The sequence below is a fragment of the Strix aluco genome, chromosome 4 (assembly GCF_031877795.1).
Source record: "Strix aluco isolate bStrAlu1 chromosome 4, bStrAlu1.hap1, whole genome shotgun sequence".
Classification (NCBI taxonomy): Eukaryota; Metazoa; Chordata; class Aves; order Strigiformes; family Strigidae; genus Strix; species Strix aluco.
The window spans coordinates 34071749-34087650 of NC_133934.1; the positions used below are offsets into that span (position 1 = coordinate 34071749).

At 38.8% G+C, this 15902-nt stretch overlaps 1 protein-coding gene across 4 annotated transcripts in view; it reads right to left on the minus strand.

The window, feature by feature from the left end:
• Positions 1–15902, minus strand: part of MTUS1 (microtubule associated scaffold protein 1) — a 129246-nt gene that overhangs the window by 36766 nt on the left and 76578 nt on the right. The window lies entirely within an intron of this gene.

Consider the following 15902-nt stretch of genomic DNA (forward strand, 5'->3'; position numbering starts at 1 on the left):
CTCTGCTATAATATATGTACTGTGAAGAAAAGTTCTCCTTGGAAACTGATCTCTTGCTCTGTATGAAAACATGAATTCCATCCAGAACACAATCAATGTGTTTGGTACATTCCTCACTCAAACTAAGATCACTAAGTACTCTGGTACAGATAATGCTCTTCACGTAGCTTCCAGGCAGGTTTCTTTTACTCTTCTCTACTCTGGAAGACACTCTTTAAAAACTTACTTAAAATTATATTTGTAGGTAGATACTGCAAAGCAAACTGAAAGTCTGCAGAGGTTGCTGGTACTTTGAATTTTACAACCTGTCTTTCAACAGGCATACTTGGTAGCTAATGACACACGAACAATAGCTTTCAGCAATGCACAAGCTTCCCAACCTAGAATTCATTGTCTCAGAATTACCTGTTTGTGCTCCAGCCAAGCTACCTCTATCCTTAATGCATCTCAAGTATCTTAATGTTTTCCCATGTCTAGGGAAAAAACCTCCCGATTTCACAGACTTACAGAAATCAAACACTGATGAGCATTTCCTCTCAAGAGTAAATTAATGATTAGAGCAAAACAAAAAAAAGCCTTATTTAAATAAAATCTGGTCTATTTGGGTGGGATATGCGTGGTTGGAGGGGTGGGGGGGTGTCGTTTTTTAAAGTATTTCTTTTGCTTTATGGAAACACAGAAATCTTTTACACAATTAGCTACCAGCAAACACAGAACACCCCTACTTCTATAACTCCATATAAGAATAAAATCCATGAAGTTAAAATATCTGAGTAGCACCACGCATAGTTTCAAAGTCAACACAGAAACTCACTAAACCACAGTAACAGTTATATTTTACAGTGTTAAGTAATACAGCACATTTGAAGTATTAAACTAAAAAGTTTACACAAAGCTTACAATGAATCTTACAAAAATCCCATTACTTTGACCTTCAGGGTGGTTTCACATTGTGTAAGGCTGACCAGTTCGTACAGCTAGGACTGGGGTCAGACTTAAAACAGCAACCAGATATTTTCACTTCCCAAACATGAAAGAGGAAGCATCTAGTTGCACCTACATAATGACTTTTCCCTTTTTCAAAAAGTCTGATTTACACCTAACTATAATTGATAACGGAACACACTCCCTCAGTATAAAACCAAACCACAAACAAAAATACCCCCAGCCTTGGACTTCTTGGCATTAGACTGGCAAAGAGTCTGAGAACTAAGGAGAAAAATGAAATTAAAAATGAAAAAATAGAGTAAGGACTAAAGACGGCTACAGAACTGAGTACTTGCTACATATAATAGTAGGGAACACTTGGACAAGAATATATCCTTGCAAACTAGGTATATACTCATCTTTATGAAATCAGTCAAGTCTCAACTAGAATACTGAAATAAAGGTAAGGAAATGCTGCCAGCACATCTCACAATACACACTGAACCGAGTTATGGAAAGCATTACAAAACAGGTATCCTGTACAATATTAACAATCATGAAACACTTGTAAGTAATTGTGTTCAGTGGAGTTGTGAGCTAGATCAAATTTCTCCAAATACACTGATAAAAACTGAAGTAAACTTGAAGGTCTACCTGTTTTTATTAGGGCCTGAAGAACACACACCTACACTGCTAACCTCTACTCTAGATGCTTTATCTTTTCCTCCTGTAAGCGAGCTAGTCCCATCGATGCAGTACTGCGTGACCCGCAGGTCTGATTCTGAGGTTTTTCCTTCAGGAGTCACCAAATCACATTCTTGCATATGAACTAGTCCTCCAGTGAGCACATAACTTTGCCTTGTATGTTAATCTTTACACAGCTAGTTCTGAAGCCTCAAAAAATCGCTACAGTTCTCCCGCCATCCTCCTCCCCCGCAATGCGTACAAGCTATTCAAGCAATGCAACAGAAAGACTGATCAACCATTTGATCTCACAGATTTGATTTTAACGTTTGCCTCATTACAAGCTACGGCACTTCAGAGAGGGAGACTTGAGAACATCTGTACAAGTAAGAAAGCTGTTGGGTTTAATCCACAGCAGTACATATATTATCTTTGAGAGGACTTGGAAATTTGGCTAGCTGTAAATTACCACCCTAAATTCTTTCAAAACTCCTGCTCTGGGCTATAAACCCAGGAAGCAGTTTCAGACAAATATACAGGGAAAGCAGTCACAAAACTAAATTAACAGTGTCTGCATAGGCCCTGACAGGCTAGACTTGGATAGGAGTCTTCAAACCCCCCCAGCCACTCCACAGCTTGGTCAACTGTAATTTTTGCCTGCATCCAGCTTGGCAAGTGGCGAATGCACATCTTCCTGCTGTGTCTCTCAGAGTCCAGGGTAGTGACTGTACAAACACAGACTCCTGAAGAAGTGATGTTTTGTTTCCAAGCTCTGCCTTAGGCCTGTCTGTATAAGCCAGTGCAGACAGCCCCGACTTGCTCTGTTCACACTTCAAGCACACCAATCATGAGCCAGTTCTAGACCACAGCAAAGTGACTTCATTTTTCAGAGTTGTGCCTGGATAATTTGCCCAACTGAAATGCTTAAGATGCTGTACCTTAGGAACTTTTCTAGCCATTTATTTAGCCAGTCTTGTCTCAAAGCAGAGAAACAACACTTCTCCTCTGGCATCTTTCCATGCATCAACAGAGTCTGAAACCCAAGACAACTAAATGCTTCCTAAAGCAGCACGGCAGCTCTCCCTTTCCTTTACTCTTACTATAACCTTTTAACTTTCCCTTCTTTAAGGTCAGGCATTAGCCTGTGTCCAGGAACATCAGCTTATTTTAACTGTCATCAAATCTTTTTCAAGTTGTTCTGAACAAACAACAACCACAGCCACCAAAAAGGCTTTTAAAAAGGTTGCAGGAACCAAACAAAATTTAACTGCAGGCAGGTAAAACCTGACCCAGATGCTTAAACTGACTCAGCACGATTAAAACATACACTGCAGAAATCTGTCTGCCTTCCTTTGCAGGGGTACAAAGGTTTTTCAGCATATTTTACCCTAAATGTGGGTACAGCCTGGAGGGCGAATGCAGAATCATCACATATTATTTCAGGTATTCAGTTTGAAGTAGTGTTTCTGAAGTCTGTGTCTATCCTCTCATGCCAACTCATACATTGACTTAGAGTTATTACAGCACTGACTTCTAGCCTCAGTACAGCATTTTAAATCCATCCCTTTTCGCTCCTCACTTCTCACCACAAAAATGGATATTCTCTTTATACACACGATAGAGAAAAGGAAAGGAAAGTCTCAGATGTATTTACACTCTTCAAAGAGCTTTATGCCTGTTTAATGTTTTAATCGCATGCTTAACACACATGTATCTTGCAGCACTGGCCACACAGGGTTTCATGATGGTAGGAGCAAGTTCTGAAGCAGAACCTATGAGCATGTCAAACACTTCCCTGTCCGTTACAATGCTGATTATTAGGTAAGAAACCAAATGTTTACGGACAACGCCAAGTCCTGCTGCCTAAAACTGTTACTTAGAAACTATAATATACTGCATGCAGCTCTTTAGTAGCTTCCTGCTTGTTGACACAACAAACGGAGCATGAACCAAGAGCGCCATTTTGTTACTGTCCTTTACACACAAACGGGTGCAAAAGGAAGCCTGCATATACAGACTGGGAAGAAACCAAGAGATAAGCAAGATAGCAAGCAAGGCCAGTTTTCCAACCGCGCACCTTTCTACGTGAGCTTTTGTATGATCTCCACAAAAGGCTTCGCAACGCCAAGCAGTCCTTAACTACTTCTGCACAAAGGTTCTTCTTGAAGACAGATGCAAGCCTACTCCTTGCCAGTTAATCTGACACATACTTCATAATCTTTCAGGCTCTGAAGTGACAACCCACAGTGTGTAGCAAGCTCTCTGCCCTGCAGTGTGATGGTCTGGACTTTTTCTGTTGGGTTATGAACATGCCCCTGCTGTCTCCCTGCAATCAGGAGGCACTGGAGGCAGCCACGAATGCAAGTCAAGCAAAAGACCAACATTGCAACTATGATGTTGCACTAAGGCTCCTAGATAAGCCTCAGTACATCACCTTTCCAACTCCTACCCTAATAGGCTCTCACCCACATGACAACCTTTGAACTGGGTTCTCCATGTGCATATGCCTATTAAAATTAACCACCTGTTAAAGCCTCAAGTATTTCTCAACCAAAAACATCCCATCATCCAAGTGATTAATACTGATGTGTCTTTGTTTCCCTAACATGTCACCCATCCTACAGAATATGGCTCTTGAGCTTGTACAACTGTTTTAGGACATTGTCAAACGCACTACTGATTGTCTGAGACAGTATTTTTCCCACTTTAGGAAACATGTTAATGACACACACTTTCATTTGCCAGTAATTTGGTATGATCTGTTACTGTACTGATTAAGCATACAGAATCTCTATGTTGCATTAGCCTTACATTTCTGAAGATTATGTTTTAAAACCTACGTTAAACTTATACAGAAGCTTTGCAAGGAGCTAGATTATGATGTTTGTAAACATACTTAACTACATCTGAGAAAATGCATTACCTTCCAAATTGCTGGTGGCTTCCAAAATAAAAGCACAAAGACAAGTATTAGCTCAACTCATGTCATCGCTGCAACTGCATCATCAACCAGCCTGTGTGTTTCTTAAAGAGCAAGTTTTGAAGGAAAGTCCAGTGATCAAGACTCTCTAAGACAGCAGAGGGCACAGTTCAAGTGTTACATGTTTCTTTGCCATTTCACCAGTGGCTGTTTCTTTTCCAGTCTTGATGATGACAAAATTTGTATTGGGTGAGATGAAGGCAGGAAAGAACTTTAAAAAACACTTCAAAATAGCGATGTCCAAATTTTCTAGCAGATTAGAAGATTGGAAGGGATAATCTTTAAAAGCCATGTTTTACAAAGGACTTAAAGGTGTCCCAGTCCTGAACATTAATTGTGTAATTAATGTACCAGACAGATGTCTGCCTGTTAAATGCACAGCACACATGCAAATCTGACTAATACTGTGAATCTCAGCATTGTGCCCATAACACTTTTTACCTTATGTACCACATGCCTATCTTAAACAGAAGCACTAGTTGAGTTTTGAACACTTAATATACAAAGTGATTTTGTCTTAATATTGCATTCACAATATATTTAGTCAAGTTTACTGGAACTGTAACATCTAGAATTGAATTAGATTTTCATCTAGCCAGTACATATCAAGCATGAATATGAACCACACATCGAAGATAAAAATATTAATAAGTCCACCATACATTCAGAGATGACTGTGAACTAAATAAATAAATTTGAAATGCTATGCAATTTACAGAAGACAACTCTTAGCATGCACCACCTAGACCACCAGTAGATCAGATTTGTTCTGGCTATTTTCTAAATAACCAAGAGCAATAATAGATGCTTGATTTCTTAGCTTGTTCTGAATTAGGAAAAAGCCTGACACATGCCAGTTCACCATACAGTGCTACATACCATTGTCTTAGCAAAATGAAAAGTGGGGGGAAGATGGTAGAACTAGTTTAATTATACTAGTAATGCAAAACCTAGAGCATGGATGTTTTGACATGAGGGAGACTGCACGTATGTATGCTGATGAATCAACTCTTCATGCATCTTAAAAATAATACTGCAGTGAGTGATCCATTTTTAAGCACAAAGACAACAACAGGATGCAAAGTAATTGCATGAGGATGCATTACAGTGTGCTGCAGCCTTGGCCAATAAGGACCAAGTTAAAGTTTATAAAATATCTCAATCTATCATCCTTGCTTTAGATATTTGAATTTTGCTAAATCAGTTAATCATATACCCCACAGGCAATCTTAAACCATTCCATTCCCCAACTTTTGAAGGAAAGAAGAGAAAATGCTGTATCTGGAAGCTAGCAATTATGTTTACGTAAGGGGTTTATGTTTAAGTAAGTTCCTAGTTCAACTGTTTCTCTGGGTAGGCAGACGTCTGAAGCAGTTCTCTCTGTCTGCATACCTTCTTATAGATGTAGCTGTACCTTGTCATCCTTGAAACACACAGCTGCCCAAAGAACCAAGCACAGGGAAGACCACTGACATTCCTCACTCCTCTCTGTTCTTATTTCCTGTCCTCTGACTTTTCTCTCCATTTCCACCTCCTGTACAAGAAGTTGCTCCTTGTTGTCTGGTGCCCTCTACTGCTTCTTCACAAGTACAGGACATGGTATATTTCTCACCATTCTGCAGCTTCTGTCTACAAAGTCATGCCCCAGAGTCAACTGGGACAGGGAATCCCATCATGACTTGCCCGACCCCATTAACTGCCTCCCCAGTGCAAATCTTGATCCCTTTTTCTTATCTCCACATCCTTCTTGGATACATTCAGGGCTACCAATTTCCCTGTTGTCAGATATTTAGATGTGCTGTACCTTCACATCTGGGAAAAGACTCTGTGGGGGCAGTGTGTGTGGGGGTGGCATCACAGAAGCTGTCTGCTATCTATCCACAGATGTGTGTGCATGTAGGAAACCCTCACACAACACCAGACAGCAGTACGATGTGTCAAGGCCACTCTTCCCCTTTTCCAGCCTTTCTGAAGAACCCAGCTCTCTCACACTGATCGATCAGGGGTGAAAGGGCTGAAGCACAGCCAGATAGGAAGAAGCCATCTGAGTTGCAGTTGTTCAACTAATTCCTTCCTTAATACTTTAGTCAACTCTTTTGTTGACTACCATGCTCAGCATCGGAAACATAGGGCTGGAAGAAACCTTCAGAAGCCATGTACATTAGACCTTATCAGGGCAAGGTAAGAACACCATCTAGACGTAAAATGCATTTCATCAGATTGCTCAGCTGTTTCAAAGTCTCACCACAAAACACCCCCATGCATTATTTCATAATACGTTTTCTTCTAGCTCAAACCTGATCTGACCTCAGGTAATTAAATCACTGGCTATAATCTCTCTATGTGCCACATGTTTCATGCGGTTACTAACAGGCTAGCAGAGAAGTTTTCTCCTCTGTTCTCACCTGTGCATGGTAGTCTCCTATGTTCTGGGAAGACAGACATGTAGACAGCTTAACTATTTCTTCAGCTACTTTTTAGCATGGTTCCTTCCCAAAGGGCTGGCAAGAACTGTAAGTATGCTTGGGATAAATATCAAGTAACCGGGAGAGACACTGTTACTTACAAATCCAAGTAAGAGAAGTTAACATACTTAATTTTTGACATCATACATTTGTTCTAGATCTGTCAAACTTGGCTCCAGTGACCCCAGATTTTAACAGCTAATTGTAAACTGGATTCCTGTAGCATATAGAATTAAGCCCTTAAATTTGAAAGCCACTTTTTGCTTATGTACTATGGAGGTCCACTTTATTGCAATAAAGGAAAAAAACCTCAAAACTAATTTGGAACTTTACCTGAATCACTGAACTTCAATTCACCAATTGTGCCTGCCTCTAATTTAACATCGCAATTCTTCCTTCACAACCTACACGTGATTAAGTTAACTGCCAGAACATTTATTAGTTCAGCTTAATGTTAGATTCAAGAATTTTGTATTTCTTGTTTGTCTGAACTGTTCAAAGTCTTTCAGAGTAAGAGTCTATGTAAGGCTCAGTAACTTGCAAGGAACCACAATCTTCCCTTGAAAACAACTGCTTTACTGAGACCTGTAAAATACATTTTGACCACAAGACTAGCACATCAATACGCAACATCATTTCTTGTGCATTATCTGAAGCTATCTTGGATGGAGAGGACAGAGTGGCTTTTGGTTTGAACTCAGAAGCTATTTATTCAATGACACTAATATGAGCTGATGTTATATGACTGTAACAAATGTCACTGGACTTAAGCATGGCACTGAAACGCTGCCTAAAGGATATTATGGAAGAAAAAGTAGGACAGGCAGTAGGAATTTAAAGAGGCTCTGGAGCCTTGGTTATATTTTGTATTATTCCCTTTGTGCCAAAATTGTTTCTCAATGTATCCAGCAACAGCTTCCTGTGTTTTTGAAATTCTACATCCATATAAAGACAAATAAATCCAGATTACACTCAAATTCACTCTTGTTGTTCTTTAAAGAGCTAGGTGATAGCATTTCTAAGCATGTAGGAAATACTATAATCAATGCTAAGTTATCCATGCTAGTCATACTTTATCTACCAAAAGATCCTCGAAATAGATGATTGCAATTCGCAATTCCAAGTTACAAAATAAATAGCTAACATAAAAATTCACCTTTTGATATACCCAGATTCACCTTTTAGAGAAGTCATGAATTTCAGGGTATGAAATAGGGTACTAAGACAATTCAAAGACAAAGATAGGACATCAATTTTGCTGAGAGATTGATTAAAAAAAAATTTAGTGATCATATAGGCATGATTAAGCTTATAGGTTTGAAATGAACTGAGAAAAAAAAAAAGTTTACAGTAACAGTTTGACTTCCCAAATCCCTTTAAGAATCGGTCCTAGAGCTCAAGAGCTATGTAGAAAACGCTAACATAGCATTTTCAACGTTGTTCACTGTGTTATCACCCAATATCCTTGTTTCAGTCATTATCTCGATTGGTTTTAATCACAGTCCCAAATGGCCACCCAGCAGGCTGCTCCTCCCCAGCTACACTGACTTCATTTGATGAGTTCAGGTTCAGTCACCATCCCAAATTAGGTGTTCTCCCATAATTAAAAAATAACCAAGCATTTACTTTGCGAAGTGTGTGAAAACGATGGTACAGATCAACAAGAGAGCAGAGGCATACATTTCGCTTATTTGCAGAAGACTACTCTGGGATGTTTAGAAAATAACGTAAGGGAAGCTCCATTAAACTTCTATGTGTAACTAGAGGATTATCTATTTCTACAACTGTTTCATAGCTTGGTTAAGAATCTGGGTTACTCTAGATCAGTACTGTTTTTCTAAGGCTCTAGAAACAGTATTTGCACATATCCATTCCACTGGGTTGGTTATATTTAAAAAAATATATATTATCATGGTGGAAGTTACTTTTCCTTCTATATATATTACTATTCCAATTTACAGTTTAAACACCTGTGCTATTCATCCTTTTGATTACACATATCAACACAGTTAACATGAAGTAAAGTCTCTGCAGAATGAAGGAAAATTTAATCAGCCACTAAAATTAGAGATAAGCTCACAACTTTGGGAAAATGTATTTTAGGAGACAGCAGCACAGCATGTTTTAAGGAACAGTTGAACACGTGTCTAAAATTAACCCTGAAACGGTACTTTAAAGCTACCCTGATGGTGAAACAATTTGCTGGTCAACAGAATAAAACAGCATCTTAATAGAACCTTTTCAGTTACTGCCAGTTAAAGCCATCCATGTGAACTCAATCTTTCATGCTGCGGTGAAAGTTCAAGACAGAAAACATGGCATCTCAAGTGCCACATAGCAGCTCTAAGTGTCACTGGGGCATTCCCTTTTCGAAAGGCACAAAATAGGCACTTATACAATTCTTGGCAGTCACTGTGTCATAGTTAAGGGCCTATTTGTGTATTTCCTGTTATGTTAAACAGTTTTCCTGTTATTAAGCAGCAAAGATGTCTCCCCAGGGACATGCCTAGAACATTGCACACCATTGTTTCAGGAACAGACTGAGCACAACCCAACAGAGCCCATGTGGAAACATCTTGCCAAGCTGAAAACAAAACAGCAGCACCCAGTACTTTTGTTAGCTACAAGATATAATACATCCCCACCCTTTCAGAGATGCACAGTCCTTCCGCTGATTGCTGACTGCCCCTGGAAGTTAAGGGACTTCTCTTCCCCATGACTCCTAGCCAAACTGCGCAACTGAAGATTGCTTTGGCAAAAGCTGCCTGACAGGTACCAGTGGTCCCCTCAAGGAACGACTGCTTGCCATGCCTGCTGTGGAGTTTAAGCAGTTCCTGTGGAGGAAGTTTTAAAACATTCATCACATCATTCTTTGCATTTAATGTTCCCCTGAGTCTCATCTGCTTAAGCTAACAAACAACCATGAAGATGGCAGACTCACATTTTTGCTTAATTCAGTGGTGAGCAGGGAGGGAGGGAAAGATGACAACAGAAACTTTTTTGAGGAGCCAATACCTCAAGTAACTGCAATGTTCACCAGGGGATACCAGTAACTTACTGCAAAGACCAAAACCCCTATGTGAGGTTAACCCCTATGCAAGACCTCTAACTACAAACACTTCTACTCGTGCTCACAAACAGAGCAAGAAAAATACTCACTACACATTACACATGCATCTCCTCTTCCTTGTCCCCAACTCCTAGCTGAGAGGTCCCTCCCAAAACATAGGAATATAGGTTTGATAGGGTTATGCTACTCAGTTCACAGTTTTTTGGTTTTTTTTTTTTTAAAGTGTCAAAATATCTCAGTTTGATAAGCATGTTAAGCAGGTGGTAGTTTGTACAGTAGTATTTGTGGAAAAAAGTAAGCCTTGATTTTATATTGGTTATACGATAAGTAGCCCATGCTTATGGCTAAGAAAAGCAAAGTTTTCTAGCATTCCATTTTATTCACAGTATAATAACTTGCAACTAGCTTTATAAATAACCTCATTCATTCTGCTGGAAGCATTTCCAATATTCCTGTTTTACTACTTCAAATCTTTAAAAAAGCTTAGCACAAAGTCTATTTTTGTAATAAGTATAAACAGAACACTTTACATAATTTAAGTGCTTATTATTAGCAATATTCACACACAGATAAAAATGAAGGCCGTTGAAATATCTGAGAGTCTAAAAACAGTATTAAAGAAGTGAAGTCATTAATGAGTATTATTTATAACACTTGCCTGACTTTTCTACCAAAGGATTGATATTTCTCTTTAAGAAAAGGATGAGCTTTCATGAGCAAATTTCACCACGATGTTCTCAGCTGTCCTGTTTCCTGCCTAGCCAGAAGTATTTCCATAACATCACATACAAACTGTTTACATGAGCATCTTGAGGAAGAAGCACACTACCATGACAAGAAGTAGCAAAATTAAACCTAACCAGGAGTTGAATACAAGACCTAGGGTTATTAATGCCCTTGCTACAACCACTAGACATCAGTAAAGATGACACCAATGGAACGTTCATAAATAGCAACCATAAAGACACATCTCAACCAGATACAAGTCAGGTTATTTCAGACGGGTTATTTCTACATTTCAGTACATGGACAGCTAAATTGAATAGGATTTTTTTTTAAAAGATGATTTAAAGGTATAAGTTATACTGCTGACACATTTATTCTTCAGGAGATCAAATGCTATTTTTTCTCCCTGCAGGATGGGGAACAGAAACAATACTCCATGACCAGGAAAAGGCAATGGGGAAGAACACTGTTGGTGGACATGCTTAGAAAGATGCTGGTGATACCACCAACTGTAATCGAAATCATTAATTAATAATTCTGTAGCACTCTTTTACCATATTATCATGGTAAAAATAATTGCTTAACCTCCTCTTAAAAATAAGATTTAATTCGATCAAATCTTTCTGACAATAACACTACTCCAGTAAACCACAGACAGCTGATACATCTAAAGAACAAACAGAAGCAGAGGTGAACTCCACAAACTAGCCACCTTGACCAATGTAGCCTTCCTGTTTTGTTCTGGGGGAAGACAAGCCAAGAGAGATGGGATCTGCTTGCAAATAATTTTCCAAATAAGTTAGTTTTTGGTATGGTATTTGGTGAAACAGTCAAGAGCTGTTTGGAACACCAGCGCTTTTCCTAAAGGCATCAAATCTATAAACTTGGGACCTAGGTTCTTCTATGCATAGTGCCACTCAGGAATTAGAATTTAAGTAATAAAAACAGTGGAGACACTGCTTCATTACATGACAATTAACAGCCAACCTAAAACCAGAAATTGTCATCTCTTGCCATTGATTGCAGTGGGTGGTGTGGTCTCAATCTATTCAGTACTGCTTCCACAGTACTTAACATATTTGATTTATTGAAGATGCAAGAAACGTTTTTTGCCTTCTATCCCCCTCCCACATCAGAGTTTTCTCTGCCAGCAAAGAAAGAAGAGTAACACAGAACAGTGAGCCAATTGTTGTTGCTGTTTTCTTTTTTGGTTATGTGGGGTGGTTTTTTTAGCAGTTCCTTTCTGCTATCCAGGCTTCCTTTGAAAAGAACTAGAGTCATCTTCATTTTATAACTATTGTAGATGCATCAACTAGATGAGACTTGTATAGAGTACAAACTACACTCACAAACTCCAAAACAGAGCCATACCATCTGAAAACATGAACCTCCATTTAGCTATCACCTACATGCCTACTGAAGCTATAACCTATTAAACTGAAATCAAGCACATCAGATGGGTCATTTAGTACCCAGTCTTGAATAGATGAAGTCAGGAGCAAAGAGTCTCACTGACTTCAAGAGGAACATGTTTAAATCCAAAATTCCCTATGACTAATGGTTTCCAGCTATTCAACAACTTCTGCTCAGAATAGATAAGCTGACTTTACCTCTGAACTGTATTTTTCTTTGGTAGGTGACACATATTTAACACACTCATCCTGTATCAAATCTCTCCAGCAGACGTTTAGATTTAGAATACTTAGCAGGGTTGAGTGTGCTGGGTATCTTTCTACAGTTCTATATTAAACTGTAATATCAGACATTAATCAGCAGTTCAGCTATTCTTGAGGGGGGGAAGGTGGCATATGAACAATTAAGGAACTTGTGACACCTGAGGCTTTCAGAATCCTTCTTTAAGAGCACAGCTTTGCTATGTGCAGAAATAATTTCATCGTTCCCAGTGTGATCTGAAGCAGGATTTAGGGAAGAAATTGTATTGGAAAAGGACATCATCTGCTCAAATAAACCAGTCTGTGATGTTTGCTTGTTGCCAGCAAGGAAAAAAGGAAATTTTTAAAATTGGTATTGCTGTAATGACATCAGCTGCTGTTTGTCCTCTGAGGCCCCTCTTATTACCAAGCTAGTAAGAGTTACTAGGTTTAGTAAGCAATGGAAGTCACCGGAGATGTAAGAGTACTAAGTACAGTTTGCTTAGGGGAAGAACAAAAAGAGGAAGAGCAGCAAGAAGGGCTGGATGAAAATGTTTTGAGACAAAACAGTTTACCACAAAAGCAACAGTACAGTTCAGTATACAAACCTTGAAAAACTAAACAAAAGGCACAAGAGCTTTGACCTCTATTTGCAAAACTAGTTCCTTGTCTAGAATTTTATCTTCATGCAAGAGAAAATATAAATAACTCAAAACTGCTATTTTGAATCATTCATAAAAGAATGTCTTTCTCAGGTAGTTTGCACAGAATCATGCAGAGATGGTTTACTCTGTCACACCACTGATGCATGAAGAGCATAAGAGCACTTTAGTCACTCTTTGGTAAAAATACCTAATGGTATGATAAAGGAAGCAAATGTTATATTTCATCAGTGAAAGACACTGGTTCATACTTAACTCATCTATCATGTTTATACAGTTCTGAAGTGTTGAGATTTTTGTTGCAGTTACTTGCTACAAGTAAGTTTTAAAAGTCACAGGATGGGTAAATAAAGTATTTCTTGAAGAGGACACATATACATACAGCTAACAATGCAGGTATACTATACTTCTAAGTAGATTAAAAAAATTACACTTCTATGTCTGCCTGCATTTAAAGGGAGAAGAAACTTCTGGATATGATGACCTCAAAGCAGTGTAGAGCACACAGCAATGGAAGTTAGACACAAGGCAACAAGCTGAATGACCTTAAAAAGCACTTTTACAGCAAGTTTCCTCTGGATTTATTCCACTCCTAAGAAAAAAAATCCAGTTTTATTTGGTTTCCCCCGAACAGGCTGTATACTTACACTGCTAGATATCTGAATTATTGTTACTTTGACACCTCCACATGGACAAAATGTAAGCAGTGCGAATGCCCAAGGATCCATTTCACTATAAATACAATGACTAATCTAGACTAATTTAACACCAGTGTAAACACCTGCGTGTCCAACCATAGTACATACTGTGAAGAAACTGCAGCCGGCTGCTGCAAAATATCTTCAAGTCAGAATGAAAACCCCAGAGCGAATTCCATTCTCTTCCACCCAATAGTACTTACATCTTAATTTCACCAAGTTACTGCACTGCAAACTGTCAGCCAGGACACGGTAACAGAAGAATCCAACTTAACCTGTGCTCTAGATTACTTTAAAACGCTACATTTCAACAATTGCTATTACGTATCTTAAGGATGCTCTGCAGTCATACAAGGCGGTCAGTCTATGCTATTATGAAAGGGAATAAAGGATGAAATCCATGATACTGTTTATGAAAACTGCAATCTACACCAAAACTGGAACTGAGTGTTGCTTACATAACACTCACATATATTCACATTCCTGTATGGACCCCAAAATTCCTGTTTTCAATTACTCCTTCCCTTATTTATTGATACAGTGCATAGTATATTCTATTTCTCATTACTTATGTGACCTTGGAAAGAAGCCACATGTCATTTTAATCCAATTAGACCACTACAAGAAAAGATACTCATACTGGCGCTGCAAAACCGAATATGGCTCCTCCTGATATCTAACAAAAACCCGAACCTTTTATGCTTGTGATATACACTGTCATTGCCTGATCTACTGTTGCTGAGTTTTATGAACCTGAAATAATCACTAACAAGCTTCAATGCATTCCACTGTTTCTAAACCACAGTATATACATACTTGCACTCTCCACTACAGAACATGACCTGGTTTTCAGATGCCCTACTTTTTTGGTATATTCAGCTCCAGCTAACAACTGGTCAGCTTTCTGCTAAGACACTGACTTCCTACAAGACACAGGGACAGCAAAGCAGAAGGAGGAGACCAGGTAAAAACCTCTCCAAGCTGTCGATGTTATACCATTAGCTTGTACTTACTGCACATAGAGAAAACACACAGAAGGTCTATTCAGCACTTCTTATTTAGTGAAGTGCTGGTTAACTGGAACACAGGGCTAGCAATCTATTTTACATGCTGTATTCAAACAGAGGCATCCTGCAGGTAGGTTTTGCTGCCACATCCACTCAATTGAAATAAAATCACAAATGGGATTCTTATCATTGCAAAATTCCCCTGATACACACACTGACATCTATTCTTATTTTTTGAAGTTATACAAATTTCAGTAGCAGTTAATGAACATTTGGAAGATTGAACATTATCTCCCCTCTTTCTCTTTTAGAATTTTTGTCCCTGGTATATGGGCTATGTGGAAACTTGAGTGTTAGCAACATCAAGGATGTAAGTATATGCACAAAGACTCCCTTACATAACAACTTTTAGCATCCAGGTATTTTAATCCTAGCTTAAAGCCATGCAAGCAAGCTGCAAACAGAAGCCTATATTACATTTGGGTAGTCAGCCTGTATTATGTTCATAACTGAATTTATCATCCAGGAGGAACTCAGAAACCAGATTTACTTTGCCAGGGATAAGTAATGACAAGGCGAACAGTTTAAGCTGCTATGGGAAGTGCCAGGACAGGAAGGAAAACTGACTGGTAGAACTGAAGTCCAAAAAATAAAAGCAAAGAGGGTGGTGTTGAAGAGAGAAAGGAAATGCCTGGGAGGATGAGCTTCTGCAAAACTAGTTTATGTAGTTGCTTGCTCCTCCCTAAGCAAAATGCAAGAAAATTACATATAGTGCAGTGGAGAAAAAAAACTTATGTAACATGCAGGCTGCCATCAGTTTCTCTAGATCTCATGTATCTTAGCTAAAACAAACAACAAACAACTGCCACCCTCCACTAAAATGACACATGTATGTCCTGAAACAAAGCTCAGCTTCCATAATCTTGTTGCCATTCCCGATACTTGCTTTATTTGTTTTACCTGCCACTGAAGAGGAAAATCAGGTCAGATGAAGCTAACAATTTTGTGACCGTTTTTTGGTTTGGTTTTTG